The sequence below is a fragment of the Pristis pectinata genome, chromosome 22, assembly GCF_009764475.1.
Source record: "Pristis pectinata isolate sPriPec2 chromosome 22, sPriPec2.1.pri, whole genome shotgun sequence".
NCBI lineage: Eukaryota > Metazoa > Chordata > Chondrichthyes > Rhinopristiformes > Pristidae > Pristis > Pristis pectinata.
The window spans coordinates 38,187,579-38,207,437 of NC_067426.1; positions in this window are offsets into that span (position 1 = coordinate 38,187,579).

Here is a 19,859-nt window from a genome sequence, read left to right on the forward strand (position 1 = left end):
CGAGCTACGTATTGCAGCGGTCAAGAGGCAAGTGCTTTAGGAGATTGGTGGAAGAGTCTGGGCTCATCAAACATGCTGAGTTGGAGCTTTTTGGTCAAAGTTTCAGAGGAGTGGAAGGGTGAGTAAGAACTAGAGAGATGGGTGGATGCTGGGCACCTGGTTTGTGAAGTTAGAGCGCATAAAGTGCTGGGGTAACAGGTAGGTTTTGAAGGGTTGGAGCATCAGAGGGCGTTGTAGGATTTGGGACTCGGAGAATGCTGGGATTTTGTGGACAGTTTGTACTGTGGAGTGATGAACAAGGTCGGGGTTTGGGGTTGGCTTTGGTGGGCTCTGGGGATTCAGGCACTGTGGGTGTTGGAGACAGTGGTGTGGAATGTCTGAGCAGCAAGGGGTAGAGTAACGGGGATGGGGGGTCACAGATTAATGAGGAGGATTGACAGAAAATGGGAGGACTGTGGAGAAAGATACGGAGCGAGGTTGTTTGATGTTGGTTTCTCCATACACCCTGTACTCCATTCTCTGATCTTTTACCCCAGCCTAATGACCTGTATTAATGGTTCCACCCTCCCATGCCTCTGCTTTATTCCAGACTCAGAGATTTCCAGAGAGGATCAACTCAAAAGATCATCAACTGGAGAACCCACCCAGGAATCATCCTCTGTCCCAGCAGGAGACACATCCTTAGGTGTTTGAGGGGTCATTGCACAACTCTGTAGCTGGGATCATCGAAGGGAACGCTGCTCCCCATGATTCACTTGTAAGATGTGCATTTCAGCGAGATGTGAATGCTGAAGTCATTTCCTTCCCCACTGCCAATTTCAGAAATGCTGGATCTCTCTCGAAAGGGTGGTTCACTGCTCTGGAGTGACCTGCCTTAGACAAAGACTGGTCCAGCAGACCGTGTGGAGATAGGTCAGCAGACAGAGAAGAAAGACTGAGTCCTGGTGGTTGGTGGCGGAAGGAATGAATGTGGCCGCTGGGTGGGTTTGGAGTGACTTCAGGAAGGATATATAAATCTGTACATAAAATAGTGAGGAAAAACACACAAAACACGTTGGAGGGCCTCGGGACCTTTCATCAGGACTGGAATGGAAGAGGGCAGAAGCCTGAATAAGAAGGTGGGGGAGGAGAAGGAGCACACACTGCCAGGTGGTTGGTGAGTCCAGGTCAGGTGGGGGGGGGGATGTAGGAGGGCGGAGGAGGGGATATTTAAGAAGCTGAGAGGTGATAAGTGGAAGAGACAAAGAGCTGAGGAAGAAGGAATCTGATAGGAGATGGCAGTGGACCATGGAATAGAGGGAAGGAGTTGGGGAATAGATGGGCAGGTCATGCGGGCGAGTAAAGGGGAAAGAGAAGGGGGAAAGGGCCACAGGAATGAGGGAAGACAAAGGGGGAGGTAGAAGGAGGGGGCGAAGAGGGGTGTGGTTACTGGAAGTTAGAGAAATCGATGTTGAGGCCGTCAGGTTGAAGTCTCCCGAGGCAGAATATGAAATATTGCTCCTCCAGCCTACGTCTGGCCTCAGTGTAGCAGTAGAGGGGGCAGTGGATGGACATGTCGGTGAGAAAGCGGGATGCTGGATTGAAGTGACTGGTCGCCCGGAGATGGAATAGAAGAAGAAGAACCATACAGCGCAAAACAGGCCCTTCGGCCCACCGTGTCGTGCCGTCCATCAGACCACCCTCACACTACCATGCTTTTGCGGCGGACGGAGCGAAGATGCTCGACGAAGCGGTCACCCAATCTGCGTCGGGTCTCACCGATGGAAAGAAGGCTGCACCGGGTACAACAAATAAAGTGAGACCCGACGCAGATTGGGTGACCCCTTCATAGAGAATTATTGCATTACTTCACCCCCCCCCCCGGCTTTCCTCTGTCCTGTGTCCCCCTCCCCGTCTCTTTCCCCTTCCCCTGCCCTCATGAGCTGCCCATCCCTGCCCCCGCATCATGACCTGCCCACCTATTCCCCACCTCCTTCCTTCTATCCCATGATCCACTGCCAACTCCAATCAGATTCCTCCTTCTTCAGCCCTTTGCCTTTTCCACATATCACCTCCCAGCTTCTTAAATCTACTCTCCCCCTCCCTCCTACCTTCCCACCCTCACCTGGAATGACCTATCACCTGCCAGCCTGTGCTGCTCCCCCTCCCCCGACCTTCTTATTCTGGCTTCTGCCCTCTTCCTCTCCAGTCCTGATGAAAGGTCTCAACCCGAAACGGTGACTGTTTATTTCCCGATATGGATGTTGCCTGAGCTGCTGAGTTCTTCCAGTATTTTGTATGTGTTGTTCCAGATTACAGCATCTGCAGTCCCCCGTGTCTCCATGAAATAATGAGGGGCATTAGTGGGGTGGACTGCTGGACAGATGTCCACTGATCAGGGCGGACAAAGATTTAGAGGAGATGTGACGGGGGAGCATTTTCACCGAGAGCTGTGAGTGCCTGGAATGCCGTCCCCTGGCGGAGAGGGTGGTCGGGACAGAGGTGTTGGCAGCATTTGAGACATGTGTCGACAAGGAGTTGCATCGCCTCAACATAGAAGCCCACAGGCCAAGTGCTGGAAAATGAGATGAAAACGGATACAGACAGGTGGAATTATTCTCCAGCTGATGATGGGTACATCTCTGAGCTGAGGTAGGACATTCCATTCCCACAGAATCCCAGGAATAAACACACGTACTGTCTTTGTTTCAGATGGAGTCTCCGGATCTGCTCTGGGAACCGGCGACAAGCGATCCACTCCCGATGAACCTCCCGAATCCCAGACTAATTCCGATGAAGGTGAGAACACTGCAGCCGTCTCTCTGTCAAAAGAGGTTGAGCCCGTCCTTCATGCGTGATCTGCCACATGAACGTCAGTGCCGACCCTGTCATTGTGGGAGCTCAGCAGATATGTGCGGGGGGAAGCCCAGTGTCCCTGCATCCATTCCCTCCTATCTCAGTAGGAGAATTGAGGGGTGACCTTCTAGAGGTGTATAACGTGGATAGGTGAATGCACGCAGCTCTTTCCCCATGGAAATGAATCAAAACTACAGGTGAGAGAGGAAAGATTTAAAAGGGACCTGGGAGGTAACTTCTTCATGTAGAGAATGATGCGAACATGGAGCATGCTGCCAGAGGAGGCGGCTGAGCCAGGTGCAATAACAACATTTACAACACACCTGAACAGGTACAGGGACAGGAAAGGGTTAGAGGGTGATGGCCAAACACGGACAAATGGCACTCGCCGCGATGGCCATCTTGGCCGCATCACTCTCACTCTCCACCCCTCCCATTGTCCCACATCTTTTCCCTCCATTCCCACTGCCTCGCTCTCCCTCGCACACAGCACAGGAGGAGACCCTATGGCCCATCAAGTCCTTGCTGACTTTAAAATACCGTTCTAACTCTCCCCTGATGCCCCGTTCTCCTCCTCCCTTGCCTTCCCATCCCTCGCCCTCCTCTCCGTTGTCAGCCATCCGTCTCCCTCACCCCCTTCACCTTTCCCCTTCACTTGCCCTCACCCTGCTCCCTCCCCTCCTCTCTCCTCCACTTCTCGCAGGCACTCCTCACTCCTCTCCAATCCCTGTTACCCCTTCCCTGCCAACACTCCCTCTCCACCCCTGCTCTCTTCGCTTCTCCCTCCCTCACCACTCACTCTCCGCCACACTTTGTATTCTCTCCCTCGCCCTCCTGTCCTTGCCCCGTCCCTCCCTCGCTCTCCACCTCTCTAACTCTCTCTGCAGATGTCCATGTCTGTATTTGCAACGGGGGAGAACTAGAATGTGAGTAGAAGAGAAATGTTGCGTAAGGAAAGGGACGAGGTGTCAGAGACTGTGGGGAATGGAGCCTGCTTTGGAAATGAGGGAGTACAGAACACATCCCGTGAGCAGCGTTCGGCTTCACCCTGATCTGCTTGTTGTTTGCCTGGTATGTTCAGGTGAAGGGTCCCGGTTGATTCAAGTGAAGGTGACTTCCTCGGGAGACATGAGTGAGGAAGTACTGAAGAAAGCCGTGTCTGCGAAGTTCAGAGACTAAACCGTACGGGGCAGGGTGGCGGGGAGGGAATTCTGGTGTTGTCACATCCCTCTCACTCTCTGTCCTCACTGAGATGTACAGAGTGGGGGGAGGGAGGGACATGGGGATAGATCTCCCTCTCACTGTCTGTCCCCACTGAGGGTCAGAGACTGTAGAGGGTGGTGGAGAGAGGGAGATGGGAACAGATCTCCATCTCACTGTCCGTGCTCAGTAAGGGTCAGAGACTATGGGGTGGGGGTAGGGAGGGGTAGACACAGGGGCAGATTTCAGTCTCACTCCCTATTTCCGTCCCTCTGTCCATCTTCCCATCCCTGCCTACCCCTCCCCTCACCCACTATCATCCCCGTCTCCCTGTCCCCTCTCTCTTCGCCCCATTTCCTCGCCCACTTTCTCTTACACCCGTCTTCCCACCCATCTGTAGCTTCTGACTCTCTCCTCACGTGCCTCTTGGTCTGCGCTTTCTCTGCTCTCTGTGTGTTTCTTTGTCTCCCCCACATTCCGTCTCTTCGATACCCTTCCCAATCAATCTCTTTTTGTTTCTGCCTGTTTCTCCCCATCACAGCCCCACCCCTTTCCTTCCCACCTAATGCAGTAACTCACGTTTCCTCTCTCTGGGAACAGCTCCGGGAGATGTTTGATGATCTGGACCCACAGATCGAGCTGGAGCAGTGCTCGCCAGCCCCTCCAGAGGACTGACAGCGACTGACCTATCAACGCGCAGGAGCCGGCAATCCCATCCCCGAACCTCACAGCCTCGCTGGGTGCAGCTTTTGCTTGTTGCTAGCTTTGCTTAAGCCAAGGGTACTGCCCACAAAGAGTTAATGGTGGGCGAGAGCTGCGCTATTGTTGCACTGCTGCAAATTCTCTTCGTGGTGCAGGATGCAAGCTTTTAGGTTTTGAACACTGAGCTGAGTACAATCCCATCATTGAGAAGTGACCACAGGCCTTTAGAACCGAGGGAGACCCTCTGCAGGAGCAGATCGCCCTCTTGATCAGGAGTTTAATCATACTCCTTCCGCACTGTTTGACTGCCCTGTAAACACTGATAACACTGACACCCCTCACTGCAGGACCCTTCTGGGGAAGAGTAGACTCTCGGGAGTTATTTGAATGGGATAATGAGGTGATGCTGGGCTTTGCTGAATCAACCGATCAACTGAATTAAACAGTTTGCTGAACTGTTTGACGAGGTCGCACAGGGGAGGCTCATTCGGAAGATGAAGATGCATGGATCCGTGGTGAATTGGCCAGTTGGATTCGACTTGCCATAGAAGACAAAAGGTAGCGGATAATGCGACTTATCTGGCTGGGGGCTTGTAACGAGTGGTGTTCTGCAGGGATCTGCACTGGGACCTCTGCTGTTTGCGGCACATATAAATGACATGGCTGAAAACATAGATGCGTGGGATAATAAGTTTGCAGACGATGCGAAGTTTGGTGGTTGATAAGGTGGAAGACCGGCAAAGGATACAGCAGATTATGGATACAACGGTTATGGGTGGAGAAATGGCAGATGGAGTTTAACCCGGCCAAATGTGAAATGTTACACTTTGGGAGAGAGTCAGTACCCTGTTAATTGCAAGACCCTTCACAGTGTTGATGTGCGGAGAGATTTTGGGGGCATGTCTGTAGCTCTCTGAAATTCATGACACAGGTTGATAGGGTGGTGAAGAAGGCATACGGCATGCTTGTCTTTATTGGTCGAGGCATTGAGTTCAAGAGCTGAGAAGTTACGTTGCAGCTTTATAAAACTCAAGTTGGGCCGCATCTGGAGTATTGCATTCGGTTCTGGTCGCCCCATTATAGGAAGGATGTGGACGCTTTGGAGAGGGCGCAGAACAGGTTTACTAGGATGCTGCCTGGATTAGAGAACATGTGCTGTAAGGAGTAGTTGGACACACTTGTGTTGTTTTCTCTGGAGCGGCGAAGACCGAGGGGAGATCGGATAGCGGTTTCCAAGATTTAGGGACATTGAATGAGTAGACAACCAGTATATTTTTCCCAGAGTTGAAATATCTAATACCAGAGGGCATGCATTTACGGTGATGGGAGGTAAGTTCAAAGGAGATGTGTGGGGCAAAATTTTACACAGAGAGTGCTGGGTGCCTGGAATGTTCTGTCGGGGGTGGTGGTGGAGGCAGATATGATCGGGGCGTTCAAGAGGCTCTTAGATAGGCACATGAGTTTGCAGGAAATGGAGGGACATGAACAATGTGTAGGCAGAAGGAATTGGTTCAGTTGGGCATTTGATGACTCATTTAGTCCTGTGATGCACTGTTCTATGTTCTGACATCATCGAAGGTTTGTTTTTGCCTCTTTGTGGCTGAGCTGAAGTGTGTGTGACAGAATTTATTGCTTTTTTAAAAAAAGATCAGAAGGTATATCGTGACCTCCAGGAAGTAAAGAACGCATCTCCCCAACTCCAAATTCTCCATGGCTGACTGGATCCGGCAGTCAGTGTCACATCCTCCTCCACAGGCAGAGCTGAAGTGTTGAGAGGGAGGGATCAGACAGGATGGCTGTGTGGGAGGGTGACATCAATGAGGCAGCAGTTAGTGGCCAGGGCAGGCTTCTCCCTCTTAGGTGGAACCCCAGGATGGAGGAGGAGTGGACGAGGTAGGTGAGCTGGAGGAGTGGATTGAATGGTCGGGGAGGAACGCAATTCTAACGCACGCACTCTCCATCCAACAACACATGAAATACTTTCCTGTACTCACTGATAAACACTTCCAATCTTTCACTCACACAAACTCCGTTACTGGTATGCGCGGACAAACACACACACTGTCCATCTCTCTCCCTGTCACCCACTGACACCGGATCTGTCTTGCACACACCCACTTTCATATACTTCCTCTCTCTCGCAAACACCTGCATTCTCCATATCACACTTCCTCTCTCACACACACGAACACACCCCATCAGTCAGTTCTGTTACACGCCGCAACTTTCACACATGCACGGTGACCACATTGTGACCACACACACATGCATTCACCCACTGACACTCCTGGGTACGTGCAGATCTACCCTACCTATACATGGACTGGCATCCACACACACTTTGCTAACGTACCAGCGTGTTGTGACAACACACACGAGGGCGAGCGCACAGACACGTACAAACATTGACGAATTGTCCACCGACCGCCCATCACATTTCGCCCTTCATTCCTCATTTGACATTCCTCATTTGACACACGAGGGCGAGCGCACATACACGTACAAACATTGACGAATTGTCCACCGACCGCCCATCACATTTCGCCCTTCATTCCTCATTTGACATCACCCCCCTCCCTGTCACTCGTCACCTCCACCGATATTCCTGCCCCTCTCCAACCGGCCGCGCAGTCCCTCTGCCCTGCATTCTCATAACCCCATTTACCCCCTGTCACACTACACTCCACTTCCCGAACTCTCTCCCCAGGACACTCCACTGTGGATAACCCTGCACCTCATCTCATCATTCTCCACTCTCGCCCAATATCACCCGCTTTCTCGCGCTCACTCTCCCACCTTTGTCCTTTCTTCCTCCGCCCAGTTTCCTCTACCCACTGTCACTCCCACTGACCCTTCGACACCAGTTCCACTGGACCAGCATTACCGGGGACAGGAAGGGACAGAAAGGTATTGCCGTCTTCACGCACATTAGTGAGGGGAGTGGGCGCAGAATTGGCCTCAACTCTGCAGCCCAACAACGTGAAGATGGATCCGTGAGCAGGCGGGGATCAGGCTGCACGGCTTCCATCGATAGACACGGCGATCGGGAGTCTGGAATAAAGTGGCAGACGGTAGTGGATGGTCAGTCTGTCGGGTTTCAAAGGCCGTGATACTGAACTCAGAGCTCTGTATTGCTTTGAGTTCTTGAATATTATTTGATTGTAAAGCTGATATTATAAATTGCTATTGCATTGTGTGTGTTTAATAAATTTGCAACTACTTGACCGCAACATTTCGAGAGATCTGATTTTTTTTTAGAGATCCTGTAATGCAAGTTGTGCAAAAAATAGTGTGAGTTTGGTACGGAGAATGGTGCGGATTGGACGGGGCAAAACCGAGACAAGAAGTCGTGATGTGAAGGAAAATGAGTAACTGGACAGATCATTCAGATTCTTTGGCCTGATGACGGGCTGCGGGTGGCCGGGTGCTGGGTGACTATAATAAAACGGTGTTTCATTATGATCCGGATCCCAGACAACGGATCAGTCGATCGGAGTCCAAACCTCACCAAGGCAGCTCGGGAATTGTTTTATTCAAACACCCCTCGATTTTAAAACAATTCCATTGAAACGGTGGGTTGTTCTAAAATGTTAATCGTTTCAATAAAGACCTACAGTGGAGGAACTTTGCACATGCTGACACCGGCAGCCGCAGAAATGGTGGCTCCCGAGCGGTTCTCTCCTCCCACCAACTGTCCTCAGGTGGTCTTCACACAGCGAGCTCCGTTTTACTGTCGCAGTGCTGTGGGTGACAAGGGAGCATTGATCTGTAAGTAAATCCTGAAATGCGGTGAGGAGGCAAAGGAGGCGATTGAGGCTTTTATAAGCAATTAGGTCGGCAGATGAATGTGCGAATAATGAAGCGACACCGACAGGTAGACAGAAGGGACGAGTTTTATCGCTTTTAGTTGCAAATTTAATTAGTTTGGCACAATATCTTGGGCCGAGGGGCCAGTTCCCGTGCTGTTCTGTTCCATGTTCCATCCAGAAATCCGTGAACAGCATGTCAGAGGAGTGAGACGGGGAGAGGGTGAAGTGGATCACTGTTTGGAAGATGTGAAGTCCGAATGCAGCAAGTTACGGGGATAAAGTCTTTGATTGTTGGAGCCTGATATTTTGTAATATTTAAAATTCATGAGAACGGCTTCAGTATTCTCATGGAGACACGGCCTCCTGCTCCACAATAAACTCAGATGACTTTTATTTCACTGTACCTGTTAGGTCAGCAGGTAGAGCAGGAGAACTTTGACCTCAGGGCCGTGGGTTCGAGCTCTACGCTCGGCGGCAAATATTAAATTGTTTGCCCGTTTCGCTGACCGAACCCGGGTCTGAAATGCCGGAGCGTTCAATGGGCGGTCTGACGTGAAGATGTTTCAAGCACTGCAACTCTTTGTGTGAGGGCCACTTGAGGCTACCTGTGTACCCCCCAGTACCCTGACAACTGCCGTGGGTTCCTCGTTCGTGTAGTGGTCAGTATCCCCGCCTATCACGCGGGAGACTGGGTTCAATTCCCCGACGGGGAGATGTTTCCAAAGGGTCCAAATCCTGCTTTTCTCCACGGATGTTGCCTGGCCTGCGGATTTCCTCCCAGCGTCATTGTATTTTTTTAAATGCAAGAGAAATTTTGAATAAAATGAAAGGTAAATCGATAAAGAGATTGTTGTTGCAGTGATCAGTTCATCCGACATCCGGAATGTGGGACAGGCCTGTCTGCAGTGAGCCCGGGACGGAAAAGTCTCCCATGGATAAGGGACTTTGCGTTCAGCCTCAGGAACAGCTGAAACACATTGCAGAGAACGATCCCAAGTGGAATGTTTTACAGCGGAGGGTCCCGGGTGTAAAGCCGCCCTGTCCCTCCCCCAGCCCCGGACCCTTCTCTCAGACTCTGATCAAAGTGAACTGGGGAAAGATCCGGCTGTGCTTTGCTCTGTGACGTCAGGCGGACAGGAGAGCATGCGCAGCGTAGCCCCGCCCCTGGTCCTGATTGACAGCGGGCGGCAGCGCACATGCGTCGTGTGCTGCCGCTCCGCCTGTGAGCGCCATTCCCTCAGCGAGCGGCGGGAGCGGGTTTAAAGCAGTCGGGAATGGAGAGCTCCCGGGCCCGGGGGCAGGGCGCTGACAGCAGCCTCCTTCCAGCAGCGCATCGCTCTGGGAGCCGCTCCGCAGATGGGCTCAGGGATCGGCATGGAGTCCGGACCCGGGGCAGTGGAGGCGTCGGCTGGGGGGAAGAGGCGGTTTGGAGAAGCAACTGGGCCCGGAACATGGAGTGAGTGGGGAGGGAGAGGCCGTTCCAGGGCTGGGGGTGAGGTGGGTGAGGGGAGGGAGGGGGGCGGAGGAGGCGGAGTGGGAAGGAGCAGACGGTGACCGTCACTGCTGCCTCCTCTCCCCAGACCAGTAGGGGAAGTCCCCGGTTTGGTTCCAGTCTCCCCTTGTGTGTTGTTACTTGGACAGTGAGCAGTGGACACAGAGCCGGACACTCAGGGTAAGGGCAGTTTTACAAAGAGCGTCTCTTGCAGGCTTCCGGTGAGAAGTGTGGGGGACACAGTTTAAACAGCGGCTGTTTGGCTCCGGTTGAGCGGCGAGTCCGCCGGGAGGGGTGAGTGGAAATGCGAGCTGTGTAAATCTCCCTGCTCCATGGGCAGTCCCATTCCCGGATCCGTGCCGGGATGTGGCGGTGTGTGTGTCCCACACTTGGTGCGGAGCTGCCGCCCTCTGCTGGTCGGCAGAAGCTGAGAGCTGCAGCTCTGCAGCGGCCTCACACACTGGCACTGGCTGCACCGGCCGCTTCACACAGCCTTTTACCTTTCCCTCACTGATCCCGTTTCCTTTTCCTTCCCACAAGGAGAGACTTCAATTAACTCTGATGTTCCCTCCTCCCGAGGCACAAGGAACAGCGCAGCCGCTCCGTCTCTCACACACCAGGTACGTTACAGAGCACAGAGGCACCGACAGCTCATCAGTTCCATAGTGTCAGACAGCAGAGACATTCAGTGCCACACTGAGCCCAAGACCCAGACACACATTTCCAATACAACAGTTAAAAAGTAGGAGTGAACAGGGCTCCTTAAAGATCAACAAGGTGACCTATATGTGGAATCATCAGATATGGGTGAGGTCCTGAACACATGTTTCTCATTTGTACTCACTGAGGAAAAGGACATGAATGGCAGTGAACTCGGGACAGAGATGACTTTAGGAGAGACACATGACAGTGGAGGAGCTGCTGGAGGCCTTGCAATGCACAAAGGCAGATAAAGCTCTGAGTCCTTACCAAGTCTGTGTCCTTACAGTACCTATCCGGCTTTTGTCAACTCCTGTGTGGTAACATAACGATGCTGGCTGTTGTTAAAGTCTGTGTCCTTACAGTACAGTTCTGGCTATAGTACAAGTCTCTGCGCTTATATAATGGTGCTGGCTGTTGTAAAGGTCTGTGCCCTAACAGTACAGTGCTGCTAACCTTTACAATAGAGTGCTGTCTGCGGTAAATTCATGTAGAGTTTCAGTACAGTACCAGATGTTGTAAAGGTCTGTGCCCTTGCAGTCTACTGCCTGCTGTTGTTAAAATCTGTGTCCTTACGGTACAGTTCCAGATGTTGTAAAGGTCAGTGCCCTTGCATAATGGTGCCGGCTTTTGCAAAGGTCTGTGTCCTTACAGTGCAGTGCTGGCTATTGTAATGTTCTGTGTCCTTACAGTACAGTGCCAGTGGTTGTGAGGGTCTCTGCCCTTAGCATACAGTGCATTTGTTGTAAAGGTCTGTGCCCTTATATTACAGTGCTGGCTGTTGTTAAAATCTGTGCCCTTACAGTACAGTTCTGGCTATAGTACAAGTGTGTGCCCCTACATAATGGTGCTGGCTGTTGTAAAGGTCTGTGCCCTTACAGTAGAGTGCCTGCTGCTGTAAATTTCTGTGCCCTTGCAGTACAGTGCCAGGTATTGTAAAAGTCTGTGCCTTACAATACAGTGCCAGGTACTGTAAAAGTCTGTGCCTTACAGTACAGTGCCAGCTGTTGTTAAAATCCGTGTCCTTGCAGTACAGTTTCAGATGTTATAAAGGTCAGTGCCCTTATATAATGGTGCCAGCTGTTGTAAAGGTCTGTGCCCTTGCAGTACAGTGCCAGCTGTAGTAAAGTTCTGTGTCCTTACAGTACATTGCCAGCTGTTATGAAGGTCTCTGCCCCTAGAGTACTGTTCCGTTTGTTTTAAAGGTCTGTGCCCTTATATTACAGTGTTGTAAAGACAGAGACCTATAGAATACTTTGCCACCTGCTCTGAAGTTCAGTACCCTTACAGTACGGTGCCGGCTGTTGCGAAGGTCTGTGCCCTTACAATACGGTGCCGGCTGTTGCGAAGGTCTGTGCCCTTACAGTACAGTGCTGATGATGTTTATAGATCAGAATTACAGTGCAGTTCTGGGATTGTCCAGCTCTGGGCCATCAGTGTTGTGTTTTGTTAAATCTCTTCTCTGTATTAGAGAGCTGTGTGTTGTACTGGTATGTGTCCTCACTGGCTGGTGCTATGCTCTGGCAGCTCAGTGTGCTTGGGATACAGTGCCTGTGTTTTTACAGAAGTGTGTCCTTGTTACACACATTGACCATGTCCACCCTGGACTTTAGAAGGTTCACAGGGGATTGCACTGTTTTCCAGGCCATTACTTGGCACAGGATCATTCTGGGACAGGAGGAGGCCATTCAACCCATCGAGTCTGTGCCAAATCGCACTACAACAGTCCCATAAGTCCCCTCCCCCACTCTCTCCCCCCAGCTCTGCAGGTTATTCCCCATTTCCCTTTGAACACCCTGATTCCCACCACCCCTGCAGGCAGTGAGTCCCATATGAGAACCACACTCAGTTTAGGAATAAAATATTTCCTCCCATCCCCCTTTTACCCTTTGCCCACTGGGCCTCAGACCCAGCAGTGAACACAAAACAGATCAGCACAGGAACAGCCCCTTCGGCTCACCGTGTGTGTGCCGAGCATGATGCCAATTTAAACTGCAATTCTGCCTACACGTGGTGTGTGTCCCCCAGTCCCTGCCTGTTCATGGGCCTGTCTGAATGCCTCTTCATGTATCTGCTCCCACCTCTGCCCCTGGCAGCACGTCCCACACACCTACTGTCGTCACGAAATCAGTTTCCCTTTCCGTCCGCTGTAAGTAACACAGTGCCACGAGGTCGATTCGAACAAATACTTTTATTAGCAGTGCACCGCTAGGAGAATTCTCTTCAGCACTCACTAAGGGTCACTTCCCGAGTTCTCCCCGAACAAAGGGCAGACAGACATTTATACAGGAATTGTCACGCACATCCCATGCAAACGGCGCCGCGAGTTTCAATCAAGCTATAGAGATCCCGAGACAGCTATCACACCTTTTGTCTTAGTATAATTGAGTTATAATCAAGACTTTCAAAGGCAGGTATCACCCTTCATTGTTCAGACCAAGTCTTCACCTCGATGTTAATTACAATCCGTATCGCCACCGTCTGACATATCAGAATGGTTCCTTACCCGAAACGCTGCTGACCCACTAGTTAGGTTGGAGTGTTAACATACTTAACATTCCAACCTAACTAGTGGGTCAGCAGCTTGCTAGTCCTTGCTAAAGAAATATAAATGCATATATATGTTTGCCAGTTATAGGTATGGTTGCAATTCTTAACCCTTCACTTCCTCATTCCCTCCTTTTTATCATTTCATGATAAACTAGAGCGGCGCTGAGAACGGGGCCGAGAGCTTATTAATAAGGACCTTGCAACAGGTATTTAGACAGGCCAGCACCACACAGCATACTATTATAATCACGATTAGTCCCACAGCTCCATGCAGCAGGTATGATGCCCACGATCCTCCTAGCAGCCACCCCAACCAACTTGTCCCTCCTGTTAATCCCTGTCTAAAGCTATCTACTTGCGTCTGAATGTCCTGAATGGCATGGGAGATGTTGTAGGACTCGTCTCTCACGTTGGTGATACATTTGTCCCCAACTATAGCACATACTCCTCCTTGCTGAGCCAACTGGTAGTCCACAGCATACCGGGTCTGCTCGGCATAAAGTCAAAGCTCTGCCATTTCCCGGTTCACTGCCTTCAGGCTCTCCATAGTACTGTTTCCCAGTGCAGCCAGTCCACAAGCAAGCTAGTTCTGGTTTTTGCGGCTATAGTTCCTGCCGAACCCCCCAGAGAGAGAGTACTCAGCTCCTCAGTAACTGACCGCACCATAAGTCTTCATCGGACATGAGCCTTCTGGGGGCAGGGGACCATGACCGGCCCGATCGTTTCTATTGCAAACCAGACTGGCAGAGTGGGGGTGGCTGTGGTGTAAGTGCCACTAAAGAGGAACACATACCCTTCCTTAGCCCGCTAGCAGGTTACATTACCCGATTGCCGTGGACTGGGCATTTGCGAATACCAAGAGATCACAGCAACATTTCCCCCATGCTCCCTCAGGTAATTCTCCCTGGTTAGCCATTCTAAAGAGACATTAGACAATCTCACGTGTGTCCCGTTCCCTTCTCCACAAACCCATCACTTTCCTGCAAGTAACGTAGCACACCTGGTGGCAGCGCACTCACCGCTAAACCATCCCCCTTTAAACCTGCAATTCCTCTCTGTACAGGTAGTGGCGGCACATGCTATCGTATGCTGTACAATTGCTAGCCCACAACCCCACCCGATGCCTGTGAAACAGTGGGAGAAGGACTGGTGGTACTACTAGGTCCTGTTACTGTTCCTTGCAAGCATTGACCCGGCAGCACCCTCCTGTAAGTTCCCATCTGTCCAACACACTTTGTTTTTGAAAATTCATACTTTAAGAGGGCCCTGGGGGTCCAGCTTGGTGTGGCTATAAAAAGGCCTTCCACTGACTCTGCCACGGGGTAACAAACGGTGCGATTCCCATGTAGCTGCATATGTATTTTGTAAGACAAATTATCCTCTAACGCCCACACAAGAGCACTGGTAATGGTGAGGATTCCGAATTTAAAACGTATTAGCTTTCCTCCGGTGGCCATCGTTTGCAGTCGCTCAGATGTATCCAACGTTCCTGGCCTTTTACTTTCACGGCTGTCGGTGTTTGGAGTAGCATCTGGAAGGGGCCTTTCCACTGAGGTCCCAGTTTAGGGCGCTCCCAATCCCGTATCAGTACCGAGTCTCCGATTTCCAGGTCAGGCAATTCCGTGTTCTGCCCTTCAGGTGGTTTAAAGACACTCTCCACCTGCGAATGAAGAAACTTCAAAGAGGACGTAAGTTGTCTGAAATACCTTTGCAGTTCATCCCCCATGATATTAAGGTCAACCTGTGTGGGGGGTTGGGTGGCGGCGTCCTATGGGGTTCTTCCCGGACGCCCATAGACGATTTCAGCAGCCGATACCCCGGTGGCTGAGTGGGTGGGGAGGGGGGGGGGTGTGGTTAATTCTCATATGGTATAATGCTAAGGGGAGAACCTTCAACCAGTTTAGATCTGTCTCTGACACTAATTTGGTTAGTTTATTCTTCAGGGTGCGGTTAGCTCTCTCTACTACACCTGCTGACTAAGGGTGGTAGGTGCAGTGGAACTGCTGTTCGATATGCAGTGCCTCGCACAATTCCTTATTTATTTTCCCTATGCAGTGGGGGCCATTGTCAGAACTTATCCGTCGGGGTAACGTAAACCTTGGTATAACCTCTGTGAGCAATAACTTTACCACTGTTGAGGTTGGAAAAGGTTCAATCCATCTACTAAATACATCAACAATAATAAGACAGTACTTGTAACAATGTACACGCGGTAATTCAATAAAGTCGAGTTGTATGCATTCAAAAGGACCACCTGGCAAGGGGTTTTTTGCCTGGGGTGCACTTCACCCCTTTCCCAGCGTTGGTTTGTAGGCATATCAAGCACGACCGTATTTTGCCCTGTGCTGCTTCCTCCAATCTGGGGTGCCACCAGGTACGTAGTAAAATGTTACTCATTCCCTCCTTGCCGAGGTGGGTGTCAGAATGTAGCCAGTCAATAAGCATTGGTAACAAAGAATCAAGTATACATACTTGACCGACTGGAGTAACCCAGAGGCCATGTAGCGCAGAGTGCGTACACCCGTGCGCCTTCCACATTTGTTTTTCTGAGTCAGGGGCGTCCCCCTGTAAGTGCTGCACAGTGACCATGTCTGGGGTGCCCGACGTTGCTACCTTCGGCTTGCAAACAACTGCTTGTTTTTCCATAGTGGAAACGGTTTTAGACCCCTGGCGTGCTGCCAATTTCGCTTCTGTATCTGCCCTGTTATTGCCCTGGGTTATTAGGGAGGCATCTGAAAGGTGAGCGGAGCATTTAATGATGGCCTTTTTGTTTGGGAGGAGGATGGCTTGGAGGAGTTTCTTTACATGAACCGCATTCTGTATGGGGCTGCCTGTAGAGGTCAGAAATCCCCTGTGTGCCCAGAGTTGGCCAAAATCATGGGCAACTCCAAAAGCATTAGCGGGAGTCAGTGAAGATATTAGCTACTTTGTCCTTGGCTAAAATGCAATCTCAGGTCAGGGCAAAGAGTTCTGCTTTTTGGTCAGAGACTGGGGGCTGCAGAGATGCAGTTTCCACACTCTGGGAGTCGTTAACCACGGAATAGCCGCTAAGGCAGATGCCCTGTTCAGAAATGTAGGAACTACCGTCGACGTACAGGTTTAAGTCGGCTGACTGGATGTCCTTATCTGTAAGGTCTGGGCGGGGTGCAGTTAAAAAGTGGTTACGCATTAGACAGTCATGAGGTGGGTCTGCAAGATCCTCAGGTGGGGCCTCTAGGAAGGTGGCAGGATTAATGGTCGTACAGTAGGCAAAAGTGAGGAGTGGGTTATTCAGGAGTGCTACCTCGTAGTTGATCTCATGATCTCAAAATGGCGGTGCAGACACTATAGGGCCGAATGGTCTACTTCTGCTCCAATTGTTCATTGTCTATTGTTTAAGTGGGCCTGGGTAAGGTGTTGCGTCTGGTGAGAAGTTAAGAGTGCCGTTACGGTATGGGAGGAATAAACCATCACTGCCTGTTGCAGGGTTATATTGGAGGCTGCTGTTACTAGGGAATAAATGGCTGGAAGCATTTGTGAGCATGGTGGAAATCCCCTTGCAACTGGGTCCAGCCGAGTGGAGTAGTATGCCACCGGTCTTTTCCTATCCCCATGGGTTTGAGTAAGGACGTCTGAAGCGCAGTCCTCTAGGACATTCACGAAGAGCTGAAATGGGCGATCATACAAAGGGCGTCCCAGGGCCGGGGCGCTGGCAAGGGCCTGTTTGAGGCCTTCCTTTGTTCCTTGGTAAGTTCAAAGGGTCCCACGGACTGGCTTGAGGCCAAGGGTGTGAGGTGCTTAGTAAGGAGCGCCACGTTAGGTAGCCACTGTCTGCAGAAATTTACTAACCCTAAGAAGGCGCGCATACCCTTTGGGGTAGTGGGCGGTGGGGTGGCAATGATGGGCGTAATACTTCCGGGAGTGAGTCGCCGCTCGGTAGCACTTAAGAGGGTGCCCAGAAATTTTACCTGGTGCTGGGTTCATTTTACTTTCTGTGGAGGTATTACGCATCCCCAAGAGTGGAGCGCGTTAGGTAGTCTATTCGTGTCCGCGATGTTGGCGGGCTCCGAGGGGCTCGCTAGTAAAAGGTCATCTACATACTGGACAATGGTGGATTTATCAGAAAGGTGTAACCCTTGGAGTTGATTATGTAAAACTTGGGCAAAAATAGTCGTGGAGTGTATAAAACCTTGTGGGAGGCGCGTCCAAGTGTATTGCTGACCTTGGAAGGTGAAAGAAAACAGGTACTGCGAGTCGGGAGAGAGAGGAATTGCGAAAAATGCATGCTGCAAATCCACAATGGTAAAAATGCAAGAGTCGGCAGGGATACTACTGAGAATGATAGCTGGATTCGGGACCACGGGATGTAGTGGCTCCACTACCTCGTTGACCTTACGTAGGTCTTGTACAAGGCGCCACTCTGTTCGTCCGGGTTTGGGGACGGGTAAAATGGGGGTGTTACAAGGTGATTGGCAACGAACCAGGATGCCCTGTTTGCAGAACGAATCTATTAACTAAGTTATTCCGTCGACTGCCTCTCTCCGAAGGGGATACTGTGGGACGGAAGGCAGTTGTGCTCCCGGTCTTACACGGGTCTGGACTGGTGTCACTGGGGTGTATCCTACCTCGGACTTCGATGCGGCCCATAAATCGGGGGTGGGTTCACCCGAAGGGAGTCGATGGGGCCGGTGATGGTGTAAACAGCCCGTCACCGAGAAAGGGATGAGGTCAGGGTCCCCCCTGGCAGAGCCTGAGGAACCCCGAAAAGGCCTTTGTCTGCCTGTACCTCAAGCCGGTGGGCTAGGAATCCCAGTTCATTTGGTCTATGTCCCTCGTTAACTGACAGGGTAATGTGAGGGGACATCAAACCTGACTGATTCCACAATTCATTAGGCACTTGTACTAGAAATGCTGCCGCCTCCTTTCCCACTACTTCCCCTAAAATAGTGACGGTCACCATGCTACCCAGGAGAGGAGCATACAACTCTTCTAGTTCCCTTGAGGCCCCAGTGGGGTCGTAAGATAGCGTCACATACGGGTCAGTGGTTTCCAATGGTGGGTCAAAATCGCTGCTCGCGAGGTTCACCGTCCACCACTGAGGAGGCTGGTGAATCCAGAGGATCCTATGGTTTTTAGGACCAGTAATTGTAATACCGTCATCAAGGCATTGTATTTTGAGTTGGAAGGAGCAGAGCAGGTCCCTACCGGATAGGTTAACCCCCAGGCTTGTGGTTACTGCAAACTGGATCAGGCATTCCCGATCTTCAAATTTAACTTGTAAGGGTTCAGTTAAAGGGTAGGATCTTTCCTGTCCCTCCAGTCCGCTCAATGGAACTGAAGCAGTGGACAGTTTAAAATCATGCTGGGTAATACAAGGGGCTTCAAGGGTCGAAGTATTTGCTCCCGTGTCTATCATAAAGGGAATCGGCTTTCCTTCAACTAAGAAATTGACGATGGGTTCATCGTCCGGGTTATCGGTGAGGGCGGGGTACATGGAGAGGCTACTCTCCACGTCTAGTCAGGCAGAAAAAGGGTTGTTGGTTGAAAAAGGTTGTCGTCTACCAGGGAGTCTGGTCTGCCGATGACGGTAGTGGGGGCAGTCCCTCCGCCAATGGTCAGGCGGGACGATAATTTGGCGAGCCAGCCAGGAGTCCAAGACGAGGTTTCGGAAGCGGCGTGAGCGACCGACGGGGATAACGGCCACCTGAGACGGACGGGCCCACAAGGTATGATTCACCTTGATCCCTCTCAGGCAGTCAGACACCTGATCGATCCCTTCGCTTACCGACAATCCTTTGATGGACTCCTTGCGAACCTGTCCGAGTGCCACAGGTAAGGAGGGGTTCGAGTCCCCAGTTAAGTTAAGTTCTGTTCGGGCTTCGAGTCCCCAGTTTTGGATTTGGGATTTTAAGTTGTGAATTCCAAGGTTTTGAGCTCTATGTTCTGAGATAGTTTTTCCGGTACTACCACCCTGCCTTAGACCGCTTCTTAAGAGAGGAAATCCTCCACGGGAAGGTCGGGAACCTGAAGTGGGTGAAGGAAAGAGACCGATCTTATAGGTAATCTCAGCGATTCATACCATCCGATCGAGTAGAATACAAAAATGGGACAAACTCTCGATAAGTCTGGTTCCAATACCCCACTATCTAAGTTATGTAAAGACGATCCGAAGAACGAGATTAACTTCCGTAAATTATCAGCATGCCTCAATAAGAAATTGGGAAACGAAATATGGCCATTGGGAGGAACTTGGGACGTAGATAAATGCCTAAAGGCAGAAAAGGCAATTTGGGAGCGGAATACAGGGGAAAAATGGAAATTATTAATGTCCACTTGGAGAAAAACGGCCGAAGACCTAACAAATAAATCTAAGCAGGCTATCTGGGAACATAATGCGCGCAGAAGGGGAATTAGTGTGTGTGAGATGAACAGGGAAATCCTAAGAGTTGGGAAGTCGTGAAGTCTCAGTGCGGAGACCACGATGCTGAAAAGAGCAGAAGGGAGAGAGAAGAGGTAAATGATGTGTATAAGGAGAAGAACAGAAATAAAAATAAAAGTAGTAAGGATAAAGTGGAGGTACTTCCCGACATGTC